Source organism: Balaenoptera ricei, chromosome 2 (assembly GCF_028023285.1).
Source record: "Balaenoptera ricei isolate mBalRic1 chromosome 2, mBalRic1.hap2, whole genome shotgun sequence".
Taxonomy (NCBI): Eukaryota; Metazoa; Chordata; class Mammalia; order Artiodactyla; family Balaenopteridae; genus Balaenoptera; species Balaenoptera ricei.
Genome location: NC_082640.1, coordinates 25,500,287 through 25,521,151, shown reverse-complemented (window position 1 = coordinate 25,521,151; position 20,865 = coordinate 25,500,287). Strand labels below are relative to the sequence as shown.

The 20,865-nt window shown below is 40.3% G+C and overlaps 1 long non-coding RNA gene across 1 annotated transcript in view; it reads left to right on the top strand.

Annotated features, from left to right (window-relative positions):
- Positions 1 to 13,098: 13,098 nt before the first annotated feature.
- The window catches only part of LOC132358841 (uncharacterized), a 234,637-nt gene continuing 226,870 nt past the window's right edge, over positions 13,099 to 20,865 (top strand). The window contains exons 1-2 of the long non-coding RNA XR_009500585.1: positions 13,099 to 13,139; positions 19,163 to 19,246. This is a non-coding gene — a long non-coding RNA (uncharacterized LOC132358841). The remainder of the gene's footprint in view (positions 13,140 to 19,162; positions 19,247 to 20,865) is intronic.

Genomic DNA, 20,865 nt, shown 5'->3' with positions numbered 1-20,865 from the left:
TCTCCTGCGTTGCTTTTCGGTGCTGGCTGTCAACCCCGCTGGACCCAAGCTCCTTAGAGTCTCCTGTTTAAAGGGTGAATTTGCCATGTGACTTGCACTAAGAAACTGAGGCAATATTTATTTCCCAAAGAAAGGACTGAAGAAGTTTATACTCAGATTAAAGCCATGGAGCACAATGCTTTAATCTCAGAGCAGGTGATGACTTTAGACAGCAACAATGAGAAGTTCTCAGCAGCTCTAGAACTTCAGAGAAAAATCCATCAGTGTTGCAAAGCTGGGCAGCAAAGAAACCTCCCGAGATGGTGACAATGGGCACACAGAACCCAGCCACTGGCAGGGTTTCCTCTCCCCGTGAGCCTGAAATGCAATACGCCCCAAAACAAAGGAAGGGAGAACGCTGAGGCCATTGTGTAGATGAACCAAAGGCGATCTTTGCTTGTGTTCATTCACTGGAAGTAGAAACAAGATGTCTAAACGATTGTCTTCACGCTCTGCTTTGCTTGTTGGGGTCTCACCTCCTGGTATTTTGATATCCATATGAGTCACGGTGGGGCCTTTCTGGTGGGTGGAAATCTCCAATTCATTCTCTAAGGGAGAAAACATTGTCAGCTAAATGAAAAAAGAAGCGATATTTCTTTTCCTTGGGGGCCCAAACCTTGATCTAAAATGGAAAGGCTTTGCCTCTCAGCCTGATTTAATCGCTGAACAAAGCCCTCTTCTTGTGGGGAAGAAAGATGAGGACTCAACAATTAGCCCTCTCAAAGTGTAGGTCTGTGAAAACAACCCGGAGGAAATAGGCAGAGACACCCATCCCCCCACCGCTTTTGGCTAGTTGGCAAAACACAGGAAAACACATCCAGTTGGTTCAAGAGTTCAGCTCTCCCTTCAGTAAGGGAAAAATCCATCTTTCTTTTCCCCAACCAGCCCAATTTCCGGTTCCACTGCTGTGATGTGTTATCTTTCAGACCCGTCCTAACTGAACCCTTTCTGGTCTTGATGGGGGAATCGCCTTAGCTCTTCCGTGGCCAGTTTTGGTGTTGGATGAGTTCTGGGAATCAGGACTACAGGCAAGGACTCAACTTAATACCACAGAATGTATGAAGACATATAATAATATAATATATATATAACATATAATATATATGAAGACATATAATATTCTATGGTCCCCAATAATACACAGAAGTAGTATTTAAATGCCCACTATGGGCTAGATGTCTAGACTTGAAACTTTGCATTGAATCTTCCCCACAACTTTATGAGTTAGTTCTATGTTTTTTTTCCATTTTGTATTGTTAAGAACAAGGCAACGGGCCCAAAATGGAATCACTTATGCCAAGTGCCACGTCACCAAACCCATACTTAATTACAGTTTCCGCTCTTCCAGAAATGGAGTCTTAAGCCAGTCAATCAGGAAACACCTTATCTGCACTAGTTAGGTCATCTGCCTGATAGACCCCCGCATCCCCTACAGGAAAGTAACCTTGCAATAACCAACCCGCTTTTTGCCTAGAATAACTTCCTTGTTCCCACTCCCTTCTGGCTATAAATGTCTTTCATTTTGTACAGCTCTTTGGAGCAACTTTCTATCCGCTAGATTGGATGTTCCCTGATCCAAGTCAATTTTTGCTCAAATAAACTCTTAAAAAATTTAATATGCTTCAGTTTATCTTCTAACAAGATATAGGAGAAAATTCTGGCTGAGAGTTTAAATAATTTGAGAGGTTAAATAATTTTCCCTGGATCACACAGATTGTCACGGCTAGAGGGGGAAACCATGGTTACCAGGTGGCCATGAAGCCCATGTCTTTGTTATTTTGCTAGATCCAACTTGATTAAAGTCAGTGAGTTTCCAGAAAGAGAAGAAAATCTTTTGAGACGGGGAAACAGAGTTTTTCTTTCATTTTTATTGAGGTGATTTCCCTGGAAATGTATTCATTTCCACTCTCCTGGGCTGATGTAAAGTATAAGGTGTGAATTTTTCTGGCTTGGGAATGTCCTTCTCTCTCCTATATTTGATGTGTTCAATTTGAAGTTGTAAGAAATGCATTTTGTTCCTGACGTTGAGTTCCTAATGACTAACTCTCATGGGAGTGTATTTAATCGATCACGTCACGAATGTTTATCAAATACCTACTACATTCAGAGCACTTTGGTGGATGCTGTAAAGACACAAAGGTAGCCGAGAGGTAGCCTGAGCCCTCAGCAGTGGGAAGGAGATAAAACAGTTTAACACATGAGGATCTAATCTAAAGTCTAAGGAATGATAGAAGCGTGTTGAGTTAAACCAGTGCTTCTTAATGTTGGCTGCATCCCAGAATCACCTTGGGAACTTCAGGAAGTGCTGAGGTCTGGGCCTTGCCCGCAGAGCTTCTGTTTTAATTGGTCTGGACGTCCCCTTGCCCTCCCACTGCACCCCCGGAACATATTTTTAAAAGTTCCCTGGTGATTCTAACATGCAGCCAAAATTGAGAACCTTGAACTAGAATAACCTAAACTATTTTTTCCAACTCTCAGATTGCATAAACCTGAATGGATGTGAGTATACCTCGCGTGTTCAGGGGCAGGGGTTGGGGTAGGAGGGAACCACTGCATTTATATCTCTACTCTCGGTTAATCATCACAGGGATCATCCATCACCTCTCTTCTGTCTACAGCACACTCACCCACACAACCCTTCCCCAACTCAGCCATCACTTCTGAAACAAAGTGCCATCTCTGATCACGGGGCAGAGCCCCCTGGCTCTCTCTCCAGTTTAGTGCCTTTAGACTTTTTTTTGAATCTGTGGTTCCCAATAGCTTTTAAAAAATATGTTTTTGTTTGTTTATCCAGTTTTTCTTCTTCTCCTTTTTCCAGTGTTGTTGGTGGGCGTGATGGTCTGTTACAAGCTTCTGTGTTCCAGTCAGACGTGGAACTCTCTCTCAGGCACTGGAAGCCCTTCGAAGGGAGGGATGTGAACTGGTGCAGGGGAAGATTAGTCTGGTGGCAAAGGCAGGATGTTTGAAATTGAGAGCTGAGAGGCAAGGGGAGGATATGGAAAGAAGGGAACAGAAGTTGATAAACACAGGTATTATGAGAGAGTAAGTATCAGGTTGTAGAGACAGATTCAAATCTGTGTCTAACTCCAGAGCCTAAACCTCTGGTCTGTATCTTCTGTGTCACTGGTCACAGGATGCAGCTGCTGCTGCTGCGTGGCTAATACAGAAATAATTCTCTTTGGCTTAAGTTGTTATCCTGGGGTATTTGAAGGATACACTTTTGGGACTCCTATACTCTGTTTTATGAGAATGAAGGAGATGGTTCAGAAAGCTCAAGCCAAAGCTCATGGTATAATTGGTAACAGATACCCAGAATGTTCTCTGTAAATTTCCTTCGTGATTTTTTTTTTTTTTAGTGTTATTTGTGATCAACAGTAGTATATACTTTCTGATTGGTAGTTGAATAATTAACCATGTAAGACTTTTGTTTTAAAAAGTTTGTCTCTTCCAGTTCAGTGATTCAGCTTCTAGATATCTGTCCTAAGACATAAATGCAGGCAAATACTTGTATAGAAAGTTATTTATAATAAGGATAAATTTAGAAATGATGGAAGTGTCTTATATTAAGGAATGATATATATTATATGCTCATATATATGCATGTATATATGATAAAAATATCTGAAAAACTTAAATGGCCATCAATATGGAATTGGTTAAAAAATTATAATATGGTCATACTATGGAAAACTGTGCAACAATTAAAGATAATGAGATAAACATATACGTACAGATTTGAAAATATCTCTAATACACGTTATTATTAGTCTGGTACCATTTATGTCCCATTTATATATATAAGTTACATATAATATATAAAATTTTTATATATTATATAATTTATATATAAATTTTATATATTATATATAATTATATATTATATAATTATATTATATAATATATTATATATTAATTATATATGTAATATATATTATACATAATTATACTAATTATAATTATATATTATATATAATTAATTATATATGTAATATATATATATATATTTGACATTTCAGGAATTTTAATTATGGATCAGGTGTCAGGTGATATCAATGAATTATTGTTGTTAAAAGTGATAATGACCCTGTAGTTAGATAAGAAAATGCCCATTGGATTTTTTTTTTTTTTAACATCTTTATTGGAGTATAATTGCTCCACAATGGTGTGTTAGTTTCTGCTTTATAACAAAGTAAATCAGTTATACATATACATATGTTCCCATATCTCTTCCCTCTTGCATCTCCCTCCCTCCCACCCTTCCTATCCCACCCCTCTAGGTGGTCACAAAGCACCGAGCTGATCTCCCTGTGCTATGCAGTTGCTTTCCACTAGCTATCTATTTTACGTTTGGTAGTGTATATATGTCCATGCCACTCTCTCACTTTGTCACAGCTTACCCTTCCCCCTCCCCATATCCTCAAGCCCATTCTCTAGTAGGTCTGTGTCTTTATTCCCATCTTGCCACTAGGTTCTTCATGACCTTTTTTTTTTCCCTTAGATTCCATATATATGTGTTAGCATACTGTATTTGTTTTTCTCTTTCTGACTTACTTCACTCTGTATGACAGACTCTAACTCCATCCACCTCACTACAAATAACTCAATTTTGTTTCTTTTTATGGCTGAGTAATATTCCATTGTATATATGTGCCACATCTTCTTTATCCATTCATCCGATGATGGACACTTAGGTTGCTTCCATGTCCTGGCTATTGTAAATAGAGCTGCAGTGAACATTTTCGTACATGACTCTTTTTGAATTATGGTTTTCTCAGGGTATATGCCCAGTAGTGGGATTGCTGGGTCTTATGGTAGTTCTATTTTTAGTTTTTTAAGGAACCTCCATACTGTTCTCCATAGTGGCTGTATCAGTTTACATTCCCACCAACAGTGCAAGAGTGTTCCCTTTTCTCCACACCCTCTCCAGCATTTACTGTTTCTAGATTTTTTGATGATGGCCATTCTGACCGGTGTGGGATGATATCTCATTGTAGTTTTGATTTGCATTTCTCTAATGATTAATGATGTTGAGCATTCTTTCATGTGTTTGTTGGCAATCTGTATATCTTCTTTGGAGAAATGTCTATTTAGGTCTTCTGCCCATTTTTGGATTGGGTTGTTTGTTTTTTTGTTATTGAGCTGCATGAGCTGCTTGTAAATTTTGGAGATTAATCCTTTGTCAGTTGCTTCATTTGCAAATATTTTCTCCCATTCTGAGGCTGTCTTTTGGTCTTGTTTATGGTTTCCTTTGCTGTGCAAAAGCTTTTAAGTTTCATTAGGTCCCATTTGTTTATTTTTGTTTTTATTTCCATTTCTCTAGGAGCTGGGTCAAAAAGGATCTTGTTGTGATTTATGTCATAGAGTGTTCTACCTATGTTTTCCTCTAAGAGTTTGATAGTGTCCGGCCTTACATTAAGGTTTCTAATCCATTTTGAGTTTATTTTTGTGTATGGTGTTAGGGAGTGTTCTAATTTCATACTTCTACATGTAGCTGTCCAGTTTTCCCAGCACCACTTATTGAAGAGGCTGTCTTTTCTCCCCTGTATATGCTTGCCTCCTTTATCAAAGATAAGGTGACCGTATGTGCGTGGGTTTATCTCTGGGCTTTCTATCCTGTTCCATTGATCTATATTTCTGCTTTTGTGCCAGTACCATACTGTCTTGATTACTGTAGCTTTGTAGTATAATCTGAAGTCTGGGAGCCTGATTCCTCCAACTCCGTTTTTTTCCCTGAAGACTCTTTGGCTATTCGAGGTCTTTTGTGTCTCCATACAAATTTTAAGACTTTTTGTTCTAGTTCTGTAAAAAATGCCATTGGTAATTTGATAGGGAGTGCATTGAATCTGTAGATTGCTTTGGGTAGTATAGTCATTTTCACAGTATTGATTCTTCCAATCCAAGAACATGGTATATCTCTCCATCTGTTTGTATCATCTTTAATTTCTTTCATCAGTGTCTTATAGTTTTCTGCATACAGGTCTTTTGTCTCCCTAGGTAGGTTTATTCCTAGGTATTTTATTCTTTTTGTTACAGTGGTAAATGGGAGTGTTTCCTTAATCTCTTTCCTTAAAGAGATTCAGATTTTTCATCATTAGTGTAGAGGAATGCAAGAGATTTCTGTGCATTAATTTTGTATCCTGCAACTTTACCAAATTCATTGATTAGCTGTAGTAGTTTTCTGGTGGCATCTTTAGGATTCTCTATGTATAGCATCATGTCATCTGCAAACAGTGACAGTTTTACTTCTTCTTTTCCAATCTGTGTTCCTTTTATTTCTTTTTCTTCTCTGATTGCCATGGCTAGGACTTCCAAAACTATGTTGAATAATAGTGGGAAGAGTGGACATCCTTGTCTTGTTCCTGATCTTAGATGAAATGTTTTCAGTTTTTCACCATTGAATGATGAAAATGAGAATGATGTTTGCTGTGGGTTTGTCGTATATGGCCTTTATTATGTTGAGATAGGTTCCCTCTATGCCTACTTTCTGGAGAGTTTTTATCATAAATGCGTGTTGAATTTTGTCAAAAGCTTTTTCTGCATCTATTGAGATGATCATATGGTTTTTATTCTTCAATTTGTTAATAGGGTATATCACATTGATTGATTTGCGTATATTGAAGAATCATTGCATCCCTGGGATAAATCCCACTTGATCATGGTGTATGATCCTTTTAATGTGTTGTTGGATTCTGTTTCCTAGTATTTTGTTGAGGATTTTTGCATCTATATTCATCAGTGATATTGGTCTGTAATTCTCTTTTTGTAGTATCTTTGGTTTTGGTATCAGGGTGACAGTGGCCTCATAGAATGAGTTTGGGAGTGTTCCTTCCTCTGCAGTTTTTTGGAAGAGTTTGAGAGGGATGGGTGTTAGCTCTTCTCTAAATGTTTGATAGAATTCACCTGTGAAGCCATCTGGTCCTGGACTTTTGTTTGTTGGAAGATTTTTTTTTTTTTTAATTTATTTTTTATTTATTTATTTATTTTTGGCTGTGTTGGGTCTTCGTTTCTGTGCGTGGGCTTTCTCTAGTTGTGGCAAGCGGGGGCCACTCTTCATCGCGGTGCACGGGCCTCTCACCATTGCGGCCCCTCTTGTTGCGGAGCACAGGCTCCAGACGCGCAGGCTCAGCAGTTGTGGCTCACGGGCCCAGTCGCTCCGCGGCATGTGGGATCTTCCCAGACCAGGGCTCGAACCCGTGTCCCCTGCATTGGCAGGCAGATTCTCAACCACTGTGCCACCAGGGAAGCCCTGTTGGAAGATTTTTAATCATAGTTTCAATTTCATTACTTGTGATTGGTCTGTTCATATTTTCTATTTCTTCCCGGTTCAGTCTTGGAAGGTTATACTTTTCTAAGAATTTGTCCATTTCTTCCAGGTTGTCCATTTTATTGGCATAGAGTTGCTTGTAGTAGTCTCTTAGGATGCTTTGTATTTCTGTGGTGTCTGTTGTAACTTCTCCTTTTTCATTTCTAGTTTTATTGATTTGAGTCCTCTCCCTCTTTTTCTGGCTAAAGGTTTATCAATTTTGTTTATCATCTCAAAGAACCAGCTTTCAGTTTTATTGATCTTTGCTCTTGTTTTCTTTGTTTCTATTTCATTTATTTCTGCTCTGATCTTTAAGATTTCTTTCCTTCTGCTGACTTTGGATTTTGTTTGTTCTTCTTTCTCTAGTTCCTTTGGGTGTAACGTTAGGTAGTTTGTTTCTTGAGGTAGGCTTCTATAGCTATAAACTTCCCTCTTAGAACTGCTTTTGCTGCATCCCATAGGTGTTGGATCGTCGTGTTTTCATTGTCATTTGTCTCTAGGTATTTTTTGATTTCCTCTTTGATTTCTTCAATGATCTCTTGGTTACTTAGTAACGTATTGTTTAGCCTCCATGTGTTTGTGGTTTTTACATTTTTTTCCCTGTAATTGATTTCTAATCTCATAGCATTGTGGTCAGAAAAGATGCTTGATATGATTTCAATTTTCTTAAATTTACTGAGTCTTGATTTTTGACCCAAGATGTGATCTATCCTGGAGAATGTTCTGTGCGCCCTTGAGAAGAAAGTGTTTTCTGCTGTTTTTGGATGGAATGTCCTATAAATATCAGTTAAATCTACCTGGTCTGTGGTGTCACTTAAAGCTTGTGTTTCCTTACTAATTTTCTGTTTGGATGATCTGTCCATTGGTGTAAGTGAGGTGTTAAAGTCCCCCACTATTTTTGTGTTACTGTCGATTTCCTCTTTTATAGCTGTTAGCAATTGCCTTATGTATTGAGGTGTTCCTATGTTGGGTGCATATATATTTATAATTGTTATATCTTCTTCTTGGATTGATCCGTTGATAATTATGTAGTGTCCTTCCTTGTCTCTTGTAACATTCTTTATTTTAAAGTCTATTTTATGTGATATGAGTATTGTTACTGCAGGTTTCTTTTGATTTCCATTTACATGGAATATCTTTTTCCATCCCCTCACTTTCAGTCTGTATGTGTCCCTAGGTCTGAAGTGGGTCTCTTGTAGACAGCAGATATATGGGTCTTGTTTTTGTATCCATTCAGCAAGCCTGTGTCTTTTGTTTGGAGCATTTAATCCTTTCACGTTTAAGGTAATTATTGATATGTATGTTCCTATTACCATTCTCTTAATCGTTACAGGTTTGTTTTTGTAGGTCCTTTTCTTCTCTTGTGTTTCCCACTTAGAGAAGTTCCTTTAGCACTTGTTGTAGAGCTGGTTTGGTGGTGCTGAATTCTCTTAGCTTTTGCTTGTCTGTAAAGCTTTTGATTTCTCCATCGAATCTGAATGAGATCCTTGCTGGGTAGAGTAGTCTTGGTTGTAGGTTCTTCCCTTTCATCACTTTAAGTATATCATGCCACTCTCTTCTGGCTTGTAGAGTTTCTGCTGAGAAATCAGCTGTTAACCTTATGGGAGTTCCCTTGTATGTTATTTGTCGTTTTTCCCTTGCTGCTTTCAATAATTTTTCTTTGTCTTTAATTTTTGCCAACTTGATTACTATGTGTCTCAGCGTGTTTCTCCTTGGGTTTATCCTGTATGGGACTCTCTGCGCTTCCTGGACTTGGGTGGCTCTTTCCTTTCCCATGTTAGGGAAATTTTCAACTATAATCTCTTCAAATATTTTCTTGGATCCTGTCTCTCTCTCTTCTCCTTCTGGGACCCCTATCATGTGAATGTTGTTGCATTTAATGTTGTCCCAGAGGTCTCTTAGGCTGTCTTCATTTCTTTTTATTCTTTTTTCTTTATTCTGTTCTGCAGCAGAGAATTCCACCATTCTGTCTTCCAGGTCACTTATCTGTTCTTCTGCCTCAGTTATTCTGCTATTGATTCCTTCTAGTGTATTTTTCATTTTAGTTATTGTATTGTTCATCTCTGTTTGTTTGTTCTTTAATTCTTCTAGGTGTTTGTTCTTTAATTCTTCTAGGTCTTTGTTAAACATTTCTTGCATCTTCTTGGTCTTTGCCTCCATTTTTTTTGCAGGGTCCTGGATCATCTTCACTATCATTGTTCTGAATTCTTTTCCTGGAAGGTTTCCTATCTCCACTTCATTTAGTTGTTTTTCTGGGATTTTATCTTGTTCCTTCATCTTGTACATAGCCCTCTGCCTTTTCATCTTGTCTATCTTTCTGTGAATGTGGTTTTTTTCCACAGGCTGCAGGATTGTAGTTCTTCTTGCTTCTGCTGTCTGCCCTTTAGTGGATGAGGCTACCTAAGAGGCTTGTATAAGTTTCCTGATGGGAGGGACTGGTGGTGGGTAGAGCTGGGTGTTGCTCTGGTGGGCAGAGCTCAGTAAAACTTTAATCCACTTGACTGTTGTTGGGTGGGGCTGGGTTCCCTCCCTGTTGGTTGTTTGGCCTGAGGCAATCCAACACTGGAGCCTACGTGGGCTCTTTGCCGGGGCTAATGGTGGACCCTGGGAGGGCTCATGCCAAGGAGTACTTCCCAGAACTTCTGCTGCCAGTGTCCTTGTCCTCACAGTGAGACACAGCCACCCCCCGCCTCTTCAGGAGACCCTCCAACACTAGCAGGTAGGTCTGGTTCAGTCTCCTATGGGGTCGCTGCTCTTTCCCCTGGGTCCCGATGCACACACTACTTTGTGTGTGCCCTCCAAGAGTGGAGTCTCTATTTCCCCCAGTCCTGTCAAAGTCCTGCAGTCAAATCCCTGTAGCCTTAAAGTCTGATTCTCTAGGAATTCCTCCTCCCGTTGCCGGACCCCCAGGTAGGGAAGCCTGACGTGGGGCTCAGAACCTTCACTCCAGTGGGTGGACTTCTGTGGTTTAAGTGTCCTCCAGTTTGTGAGTCACCAACCCAGCCGTTATGGGATTTGATTTTATTGTGATTGCACCCCTCCTACCGTCTCACTGTGGCTTCTCCTTTGTCTTTGGATGTGGGGTATCTTTTTTGGTGAGTTCCAGTGTCTTCCTGTAGATGATTGTTCAGCAGTTAGTTGTGATTCCAGTGCTCTCACAAGAGGGAGTGAGCGCACGTCCTTCTACTCTGCCATCTTGAACCAAGAATCCTATATGTAATATATGTTATATATAATTATAATAATTATAATTATATAATTATATATTGTATATAATTAATACGTAATTATATATAATATATAAAATTTATATATAAATTTTAATATAAATTTATTTATATATAGTAAACTTATAAATATATTTATATATAATAATATATATTTAACATTAAATATAATAATATAATTATATATATAATATAATATATATTAATTATATAATATATTACTTATATATAAAATTTATATTTAATTAATATAATAATATAATTATAATTTAATAATATAAGTTATATAAAATACAAAATAAATCATATAAATATTACTGAATAATATAATTATATATTAATTATATATAAAATGTATAAATTATATATATTATATGCTAATGCATAGAAAAAAAGACTAGAAGGATACATATCAAACTGCCTAATAGCGGTTAAGTTAGTTTTGGAGGTGAAGGTGAAGTGGATGGGGATGATACAGTGGGACCTTTACGTTTTACTCTATAAACTTCTATATTTGAATTTTTTACAGAGAGAACAATTACTTCTATTACATATGTAATTAAAACTAGTAAAATCTTTAAAAGACTTGACTTTTCGTTTTCTTCCTATGTGCCTTCTCTTAAAGCTTGCCTGCTTATTGCAGGGTAAAAAAAAGTTTCCCTCTCTTCCAGAAATCTAAAGTGGTAGCATAAAATTTAACTAATTGGGCAATTGCCTTGAGGTGAACTGGCTACCCGATGAGGTCGCCCACAAGTTGCGTGGAGGTGGATGGCTGTGGGTGGCAGGGTGTGGTCCCCTAAGGCGGATGGATCTGGTCCAGGCAAGGGTGACGGTGTGTCATCACCCAGTAGCCAGCAGTGAGGTGTGTTCTGTGACATGAGTTGTTAGCTCAGAAAAATCTCTCCCATCCTTGGTTCCAACATCCTTCTACCTTGGTCACTGGCGTAGAGAAGAGACAGAAAAGGCTGCCACCGCCTGGCTTTGGGGTCCAGGGGATCAGGAGGGCAGTTGGTGTGCCGTCAAGGCGAGAGAAAGCGTACAGTCTCTGGGAAGCCGTTACTAAAATGTGACAGCTTCACTTGGGACAAGGAATAGAGTGTCTTTTAATTCACGTACTTTCAGGTGGTTTGTTTTTCCTCTTTATCCTCTTCTGATTATCCACTCAAGCCAACCAATCCACAATGTGCTCCTTCCTATTTAGGGGTTCAAGAATGGAATTGCTGGGAGGGACCCGGGTCGCCCCGTCTAAGCCCCGTGGCCAGCAGAGTGGTCGGTGGATATGCGGAGAGGTGGCCTAGGCATCCAGATGCAGGGATGGCACCTGCACCCAGCGTCCTGGAGCCCGGACGGGTCCTTTGACTCCTCCTTCACTGCTCTGGCTCTCTTGAAAGCATCTCCTCAAGATAACCCAAGACAAAAGTGAGCCTCCCAGAGAAGGTTTCCTTGTTCTGGGGTCATCTTGTGCTTTCTCAGATCAGTGTCAACTGCGTAAAATATAAGTTTTAGTGTCTTCTGTACTTTTGGTATCAGTACAGACCTATTGAAAGTGATTGTTTTCCATTAACCTGTCATTTTATACTGTTTGGGCCCCACTTACAGCGTTATGTTGAAGGGTCACATCTATTTCTGTTTCTTTCTGACCCCCACGCAAATGAAATAAAATTTAATCAACCTCTTAAAAATATCAATAAATTTTAATAAAAAACGCAAGGTATATTTTTTCTGGATAAGATCATTTCAACAGGTGTCTCCCTTATCTGACTGTGTCAACTTGAGAGACAGAGTACTTTTTTGGTTTAGTTTTGTTGAGTATGCAGATCTCCGCCAGGTCAAGCAAACAATGGTGTCCGATGGACTGGCTTTGCCGGGAGCAGCTGGGATGTGTGGATTTCAGGAGGTGAAGGCTCTGGGTCCTGAGCATCCTCTGGCCGGAGATGCTCTGAGTTTTAGGCCGAGAGGGGCGGCCTGGGCGGGCGTGATGCTGAAGCCGCGGGCGAAGTGGCACAGCTGCTTCTCCTTCGGGGCCTTTACCTCTACGAGGTGGGAAAAAAGTGACAAGTCTATAATAATAATAATAACGACAATTATTATTATTTAAAAAGTAACTGACAGGTGATGGGAGCCCTGACCTGCATCTTCCGTTCTCTCCTGTGTTCTTTGTTTCTAACAACATTAGCAATGCATTTTGGTGGAAAGAGCCCCAGGCCATGAATTCAGAGAAGCTGGCTGAAGCCTCCGACTTGCCACTAATAAGCCTGTTTGGGGTAAACCACCTAAACTCTGAAACCAATTCCACCCCACAGCCCCTTTCATAGTCTGATTCCCTCCTACCTCTAAGACTTTAACATTCGTGCCCTCAGAACTTACTTTGTCTTTTGTCCTTAGCACCAGGACAGAGATGATTCCCTGTAAAAGATTTCATTCTCCTCTTTGTGGGTGGTTTGGCCCAGTATGTATTCCTCCAACCAGAGGATGTGAATTCCCAGGGACTGATTGAAGATTTTTTTTTTTTTCTTTTCTTTTCAGAGTGGGAAGGGAGTGTGTCAGCAGCAGACAGCGAGCAGGTCCAGGTGAGTCAAACTGTTTTAAGTTTGTCATCCCTGATGAAAAAAAAAAAAAGGTAGTACTTGCTGGGATATGATTGATAACACACAGAGGAGGCCGCTGTGTCTGGACCCCGCTGGTCCTAGGGTTGTGATAATGAGATTGTGTCTTTAATGACTTCTCACATTCTATCACACAACCCACTGGCTTGCAGCCACTACCCTTTTATTCACATGGTGGTTGTGTGTTTTAAGTGGACTGACTTCATTAATTGTCCCGGAAAGCTTTAAGAATGAGGTGGGGCTACTGGCAGGTATATTTAATGTGCTCGAGATTTGTCAGCCCGAAACACCGTTTGGAACTATTCTGTGAGTGGAAACCCACAGCCAGAGATGAGAGGGGCCTTTCAGACACTGATAGATCAAATTCACACCTGCGAGGAGGGAAAAAAGAAGGAATCCAATGATTCCTGCCTTAGATTCTGTGTCAAGAGAACAGTGTGGAGGAAGTTTCCACTCTGGTGATTCCCCAGTGAGTAAGATAGTTTAGCTTATTTTTAGAGGTTTCCCAAACAAAAAGGTTTCAAACAGATTTCCACATGTCCTCGCCACTCATTTCAAAAGAAATATGCAAGCCTTTTCCTTGCGGAAATTCCCAGAAAATTTCACAGTAGTATCGATAAATGAAGTCTCTCCATCATCAAGATTTCATCTTTTTCATTTGGGACCATCTAAGGAGTTAGGAAGAGGTTAGACTCTGGGATGTAAGACCTCGTAATTTCTCAGACAAAGGACCCTTTCTGAGTCATTGATCTGAAAATAGGGGACCCAGCCTCTGGGGCGGGTGTGTGATAATAACCATTGATTTCTTAGGAATCTGAGAGCAGTTCGGGAAGTTGTGTGGGCTGAGCCCTTTGATCCTAACTTAACTCCAGGAAAAATAAACAAGCTTGCTGAGTCATTTTTCTTCTCAGTGGCTAATAATGGTAGTGGGTTCCTTGTGGCCGTGTTTACATTCTTTTTTTTATTTTCCTTTGGTGGGGTCCTTCTTTTTATTTATTTATTTTTAAAATTGACGTATAGTTGATTCATAATGTTGTGTTAATTTTTGCTGTACAGCAAAGTGATTCAATTATACATAAGTATACATTCTCTTTTTATATTCTTTCCCATGATGGTTTATCCCAGGACATTGACTAGAGTTCCCCGTGCTAGACAGTAGGGCCTTGTTGTTTATCCATCCTATATATAATAGTTTGCATCTGCTCATCCCAAACTCCCAACCCTTCCCTCCCTGATTCCCCCTCCGCCTTGGCAACCACAAGTCTGTTCTCTATGTCTGTGAGTCTGTTTCTGTTTTGTAGATACATTCTTGTTTTTAAACTCTGATGGCAGGAGGCCAGACAACTGACTGGACCAACTCCTAAGAGAAGGGGGGCGGGGGGAGGGATTAAGGACTGCTGTAGGACTAGCGTGCAATTATGTATGCAGTGTGGTCTGGGATAGGAAAAGTCAGAAATAACACAAAAATACACTCACAGGATACTGGTTACATGGATTAATGCACATCCTATACCATGGAGTATTGTGTGTGATGAGTCATCTTCCCCAGACACACCCTGCGATGAGGACTCATCTGCATGTCATTTATTAGGGACATGTTCCAGGACAACCCCATAAAGGAAGGTCGGGACAGGAGTGGGGGAGGGAAAGACACCAAGTCAGGGTGTGATTTCAGATGAAGACCCAGCATTCAGCCAATCTTCTGGGGGGAGCTCTGGAGTATAAATTGTACCACCTGGAGGCGAGGACCTGGGCCTCCTTAATCCTGCAGGCCCTCCTAATTCTCAATGCTTCCAGGCAGATGGCTCCAGAAGCCCGGGCGGGCCTCGGGAGAGAGTTACAGGTGCAGTCGCTACAGGAAAGCACACATAAGTCAGGGGGTGGGCACATGCTGGGATGGAAAAAGGATCAGAGGGGTTCTGGTTAGGGCATCTGCTTTCTTATGCAACCCGTGAAAAGAGTGAAGTACAGTGCAGAGTCCTTCCCATGAAAATTGTTTATGGGAAGCACTGAGCAAAGAAAGCAAGTTGTCCAGTGGGTGTTTCCTGACACCAATCAATTCTCCAACACCAGCTGCGTATCAGTGGTTCAGTTCAATTCTGACTCTAACTGCCTGGGGTTACTGTCAGATGCCATAAGTCAAAGGGCTCAGTTCCACAAGCTGTCCCCATTCGAGATGCCAGACCCCGGTTGGTGCTTGTCCTTGGCTGATTGGCTACAAGTCGGGGGTTCCAAGGACTCTCTTTTCAGGTTCAGTGGTTTGCTAGAATGGCTCAGAGAGCTCAGGAAGGCATTTTACTTACAGTTCCAGGTTTATTATACAGGGTACACCTCAGGACAGACAGATGGAAGAGATGCATAAGGGCGAACATGTGGGAAGGGGCGCAGAGCATCTGTGTCCTCTCTGGGTGCGCAAGCTCCCAGAGCCTCCACGTGGTCACCAACCTGGGAGCTCATCATATCTCGTTGCTCAAGAGTTTTATAGAGCTTACTCTCCAGTCCCCCTGCCCACTTCCCCTAGGTCAGTGGGTGGAGCTGGAAGTTCCAACCCTGTATCACTTTGTCTTTCTTGTGACCAACCCCACCCTGAGGTTATGTGGAGCCCCACCTAGATCACCTCATTAGCATAAACTCAGGTGTGATCAAAAGGGGCTCTTTATGAATTAAAAAAAAAGATATTCCGATTACTCGGGAATTTCCAAGGGTTTTAGGAGCTCTGTGCCAGGAACCTGGGACAGAGACCAAATATATTGGTTATTGTATTATACATATATAGTTTGATATCATTTTTTAAAATAAAAACAAATGTGTGTGTGTACGTAAGGAAAAAAGTTGGGAAGGAAATAGATCCAGTTGTAATTGTTGCGAGAGGACTGATTGGGATTGGGGAAGAGGGGTGGAGGTGTAGGTGGAGATGTTCAGAGTTTGTGAGCGAGCATATTATGCCTTATAATAGGAATACGGAATCATTCAATGTACACGGCCTCTGCCATGTGACTGTAGCATATGCCTCAATAGTTGACAGCCTTCTTGGCCTGCAGTTCTAAGGACCAGACAGGAGCATAGTGACTGTTTGGTGAATATAATGATGTTTCTTTTCCCTGTGATGAACAAAACTTTGAGGACTACAATTACATACAATACTGGTCTGGAAATTGTGGCTTCAGCGGTCTCCATTCCGGATGTCTGGTTGTCATTTTAGGGTGTCTTAGGAAAACATGTTTTTAGCCTAGTGAATCCCTGTCCATTGGATGAGCATTAGTTTAGCCTCTGCTTGCTGTGGGAGACTGTGTGGGTAGAAAAACTACTCTTATACTCTGCCTTCAGACTAGATTGATAGCCCTGGCAGAATGCTTAATTTGTAGGTAAAATAAATTACCCACTTGGTGGTAGATATTATAGATCCAGGTTGATATTTGCCCTTTCCCTGGCTAGTCAACAGCCAGGAAGGACCATGAAAAGTTCTGCGAAAATGGTCACCAACTTCCCTGTTATCACAAAGCCTGAAACTTTATTGTATATGATGTGTGTTAAGATCTTGGAGCTGCAAGATTTGCATCAGACTAACTCTTTTTTTTTTTTAGATTTAATTTAATTTTTATTTTTTTGGCTGCGTTGGGTCTTTGTTGCTGCGTGCGGGCTTTCTCTAGTTGTGGCGAGCGGGGGCTACTCTTCGCTGTGGTGCGCAGTCTTCTCATTGCGGTGGCTTCTCCTGTTGCGGAGCACGGGCTCCAGGCATGCGGGCTTCAGTAGTTGCGGCACACGGGCTCAGTAGTTGTGGCACTCAGGCTCCAGAGTGCAGGCTCAGTAGTTGTGGCGCATGGGTTTAGTTGCTCCACAGCATGGGGGATCTTCCAGGACCAGGGATCGAACCCGTGTCCCCTGCATTGGCAGGCAGATTCTTATCCACTGCGCCACCAGAGAAGTGCATCAGACTAACTCTTGTTTCAATTTATCTACCTATCCACCCATCCGTCCGTCCATCCATCCATCCATCCATCCACCCCTCCACCCATCCATCCATATTTCTAATAGTTATTGAGAGATGCTCATAAGCCAAGCACTGTGGTAGGAATGAATTCTCATCTCCTGGCATTTCTGTGTAGCAAACACACTTAAAACTTACCTCCATCCTCTACCTAGTCTTTAGTATATATTAGAAACCATTTTAGGCTCTCTGACAGCTTCTTGTTAGGGTTTTGTTTGCTCCTAGCCCAGGTTCATAGTTACTTTTGTGTCTCTATAGTACTACACCAGATAATAACTAGCTTGTATTAAATACTTATTATATGTCAGGCACTTTACAACGCCTTCTCTATGCATCCTAGTTCACTTCATCTTTACAATGATCCTAAGAAATGTGCATTATTATCTACATTTTAACCTTTTTTTTTGGTCAAATACAACCTGCATAATGTGCACAAAAAATAAAGTATGGTTCTATATTTTATCAAAAAGCAAAAACATAAATGAGGTAAGAATAGAACATTGCCAGCACCCAGAAGACCTCTCCATCCCTGCTATTGTCACCCCCTCTTTATCTCCTAGAAGTAAGCACCATCCTGATATATATGATAATGACTTCTGCTTTCCCTTATACTTTTACTATCTAAGCATGCATCCCTAAACACTATAGTTTGGTCCTGCCTGTTTTTTAAAACACAAAATCATACTGCATGTGTTCTTTTTTAACTGTTTTTTTAAACTCAACGTTAAGTTCTTAAGATTCATACTTGTTGCATTGGTTGTGGTTGATACTCTTTTCTGTGTAGTATTTTATTATATGAATATACCACAATTTATTTTCCATTCTACTGCTTTTGGACATTTGTGTTTTTCCAATTTTGTGCTGTTATGAAAAATGCTGCTATGAACATTCTTGCATGTGTCTTTCAGAGACAAAGAACACGCATTTCAGTTTGCTATGTAAATATCAGTGAAATTGCTGGGTGATAGGCATGTGTTCAGTTTTGGTAGCTAATGCTAAACAGTTTTCCAAACTGGTTGTACTAATTCACATTCCCAACCACAGTGTACAAGAGTCTTTACAGCATGCATCCCTACCAGCAGTTGGCATTGTCAGTCTTTTTAATTTCAGCTTTTATGATGGTGTGTAGTGATATCTTGATTTTAATTTGTATTCCATTTGTGACAAATGAAGTTGAGTACCTTTTCATGTATTCATTGGACATTTGGATATTATCTTTTGTGAAGTACATTTTGAAGTCTTTGCTCATTTTTTTTCAGTTTTATTGAGGTAATTGGTAAATAAAAATTGTATATATTTAAAGTATTTTATTCATCGGGTTTTCTGCCTTGATTTGTAGGAGTTCTTTATGTCTGGATAGAAGGCCTTTTTTTTTTTTTTTTTTGGTTAAATGAATAGCAAATATCTTTTACTTGCCTTTTAATCCTGTAAAAGCCATATTTTGATATCTTCAATGTAATCTAACTTACCAAGCTTTTCCTTTCTGATTAGCACTTTTTGTGTCCTGCTTAGGAAATCTTTCCCTACCCTGAGGTCATAAGACTGTTCTTGTGTGTTGTATGTCTCTGCTGAGTTAGAACAGAAATCAAATTATGTATTTCAACAGAGAGAGTTGAATAAGGAGACATGGTTACGTAGGTTTCAGAGGCTGAAAGACAAGAAGGACCCTTAGGGTAGCAGGGAGATAATAGCTTCAGAAAACAGGTACTGCCTTGAAGGCTAGGGGAACAAAGCGGAGTAATTGGGGTTATCAAAACCTACAAGCTCCCAGACGGGACGCCCACAGCTGAGAAGGAGTAGGTGCTGTTAGCCGCTACTGAGAGCTCAGGGGCGGGGCGGGCGATGAGATTGGTTCCAGGTGTGCTGAAAGAGGCTGGCGGTTAGAAACAAATGCACCCAGGGTGAAGGGCTGCAGTCAGAGAGATGCTTCCAGATCAACGCGCAAAGCAGGAAGGAGGATGCCAATTCTTCCTCCTGACGCCCAGTCTCCCTCTCTCAGCCCTTACTGCAGAGTCCAGCGGGAAGCCAACAGGAAAAGGAGACGCAGAGTTCCAGACTTCCCTTCTAAAACAGCAGTTCAAAGGTAAAATTAAGAATTTCAAGATGGCGACGAAAACCAAGCACAGCGCGCCTCTGAGTACTGGCCCCTGTGTGGCTGCATAATTCACTGGTCTCTTTTTTTAAAAAAAATAATTAATTAATTAATTTATTTATTTTTGGCTGTGCTGGGTCTTCGTTTCTGTGCGAGGTCTCTCTCTAGTTGCAGCAAGCGGGGGCCACTCTTCATCGCGGTGCGCGGGCCTCTCACTATCGCGGCCTCTCTTGTTGCGGAGCACACGCTCCAGACGTGCAGGCTCAGTAGTTGTGGCTCACGGGCCTAGTTGCTCCGCGGCATGTGGGATCTTCCCAGACCAGGGCTCGAACCCATGCGGCCTGCATTAGGCAGGCAGAGTCTTAACCACTGCGCCATCAGGGAAGCCCTGGTCTCTTATTTTTAGAAGATCTTCTTAAAGACTCTCCTCTCCCACTCTTTACTTCCAAGGCCTTGAACACGCGGTAGAACTCCAGCAATAGCTTTGTTGCAATTAGGTGCATATTTCTCTGCCTGTGTGGTTTATTTCACTCCGTGATAATCTCCGGCTTTTTTTTTGGAGGTTGTATGGAGAGTTTTGAACTCAAGTGACTGCTGTTATCCCTCAGACTAGGATCTTTTTGGTATTCTTTTGGGTGCTATTGTAAAAATTATCTTTTTTGTTCCACAACAAAAGACCGTTTAATCACAAATTTTTTTTTTTTTGGATTGGATAACACATTCACAAAGATCAAGCATAAAGAGGTTAAAGGCATCATTAAAATTTTCATTCTCTAGTTATTTATTGCTGTTATGAGAAATAACAATTGTATTTTTAAAAATTTCCTTGTACCTTGGGACCTTGTTAAATTCACTTACTAGCTCTAATAGTTTTTCTGTAGTGTTTTGTTTGTTTGTTTTGGACTCTACGTAAATCAATTATGTGGTCAGAGAATGATGACAATTTTATCTCTTCCTTTCCAGTTCTTAACCTTTTCTATTTTTCTTGTTTTATTGCTGTTCGGCCCTCCAGTAAAATGTTGAATAGAAATGGTGAGAGTGGTTATTCGTCTCATTCCTGATCTCAGAAGGAAAGTACTTCATTTTTCACCAGTAATATTATGCTTTTTTAGATGCTTTTTTTTTTTTGAAAAATTAAAAGCAGGAGTTATCTTTTATTTCTAGTCTCTATGAGTTTTTTTAAAGGTGAATATATCAGAATGTTATCAAATGCCTTTTCTGCAGCTATTGAGATATCACACGGCTCTGACTGATTTCTGAATGTTAAGCAAATCTAGCATTCCTAGAAGGAACCTAACTTATTTGGGATGTATTAACTTCTTTATTTATTGTTGTATTTGGTTTACCCTCACTTCACTTTGTTTAAGATTTTTATGTCTGTGTTCCTGAGTAAGTTTGGTCTGAAACTTTCCATCCTTGTAATGTTCTTAAGAGGTTTTGGATCATGGTTAGGCTGGCCTCAAAAAACTGAGTTGGAGATTGCTTCGTTTCTCTTTTTGGAAATAATTTATATAAGAGAAGTGTTACTTCTCCTCTGAGTGTTTGGTAGAATTCCCAGTGAACCTATCTGGACCAAGAGCTTTCTTTTGGGGAGGTTTTAAATTATGGAT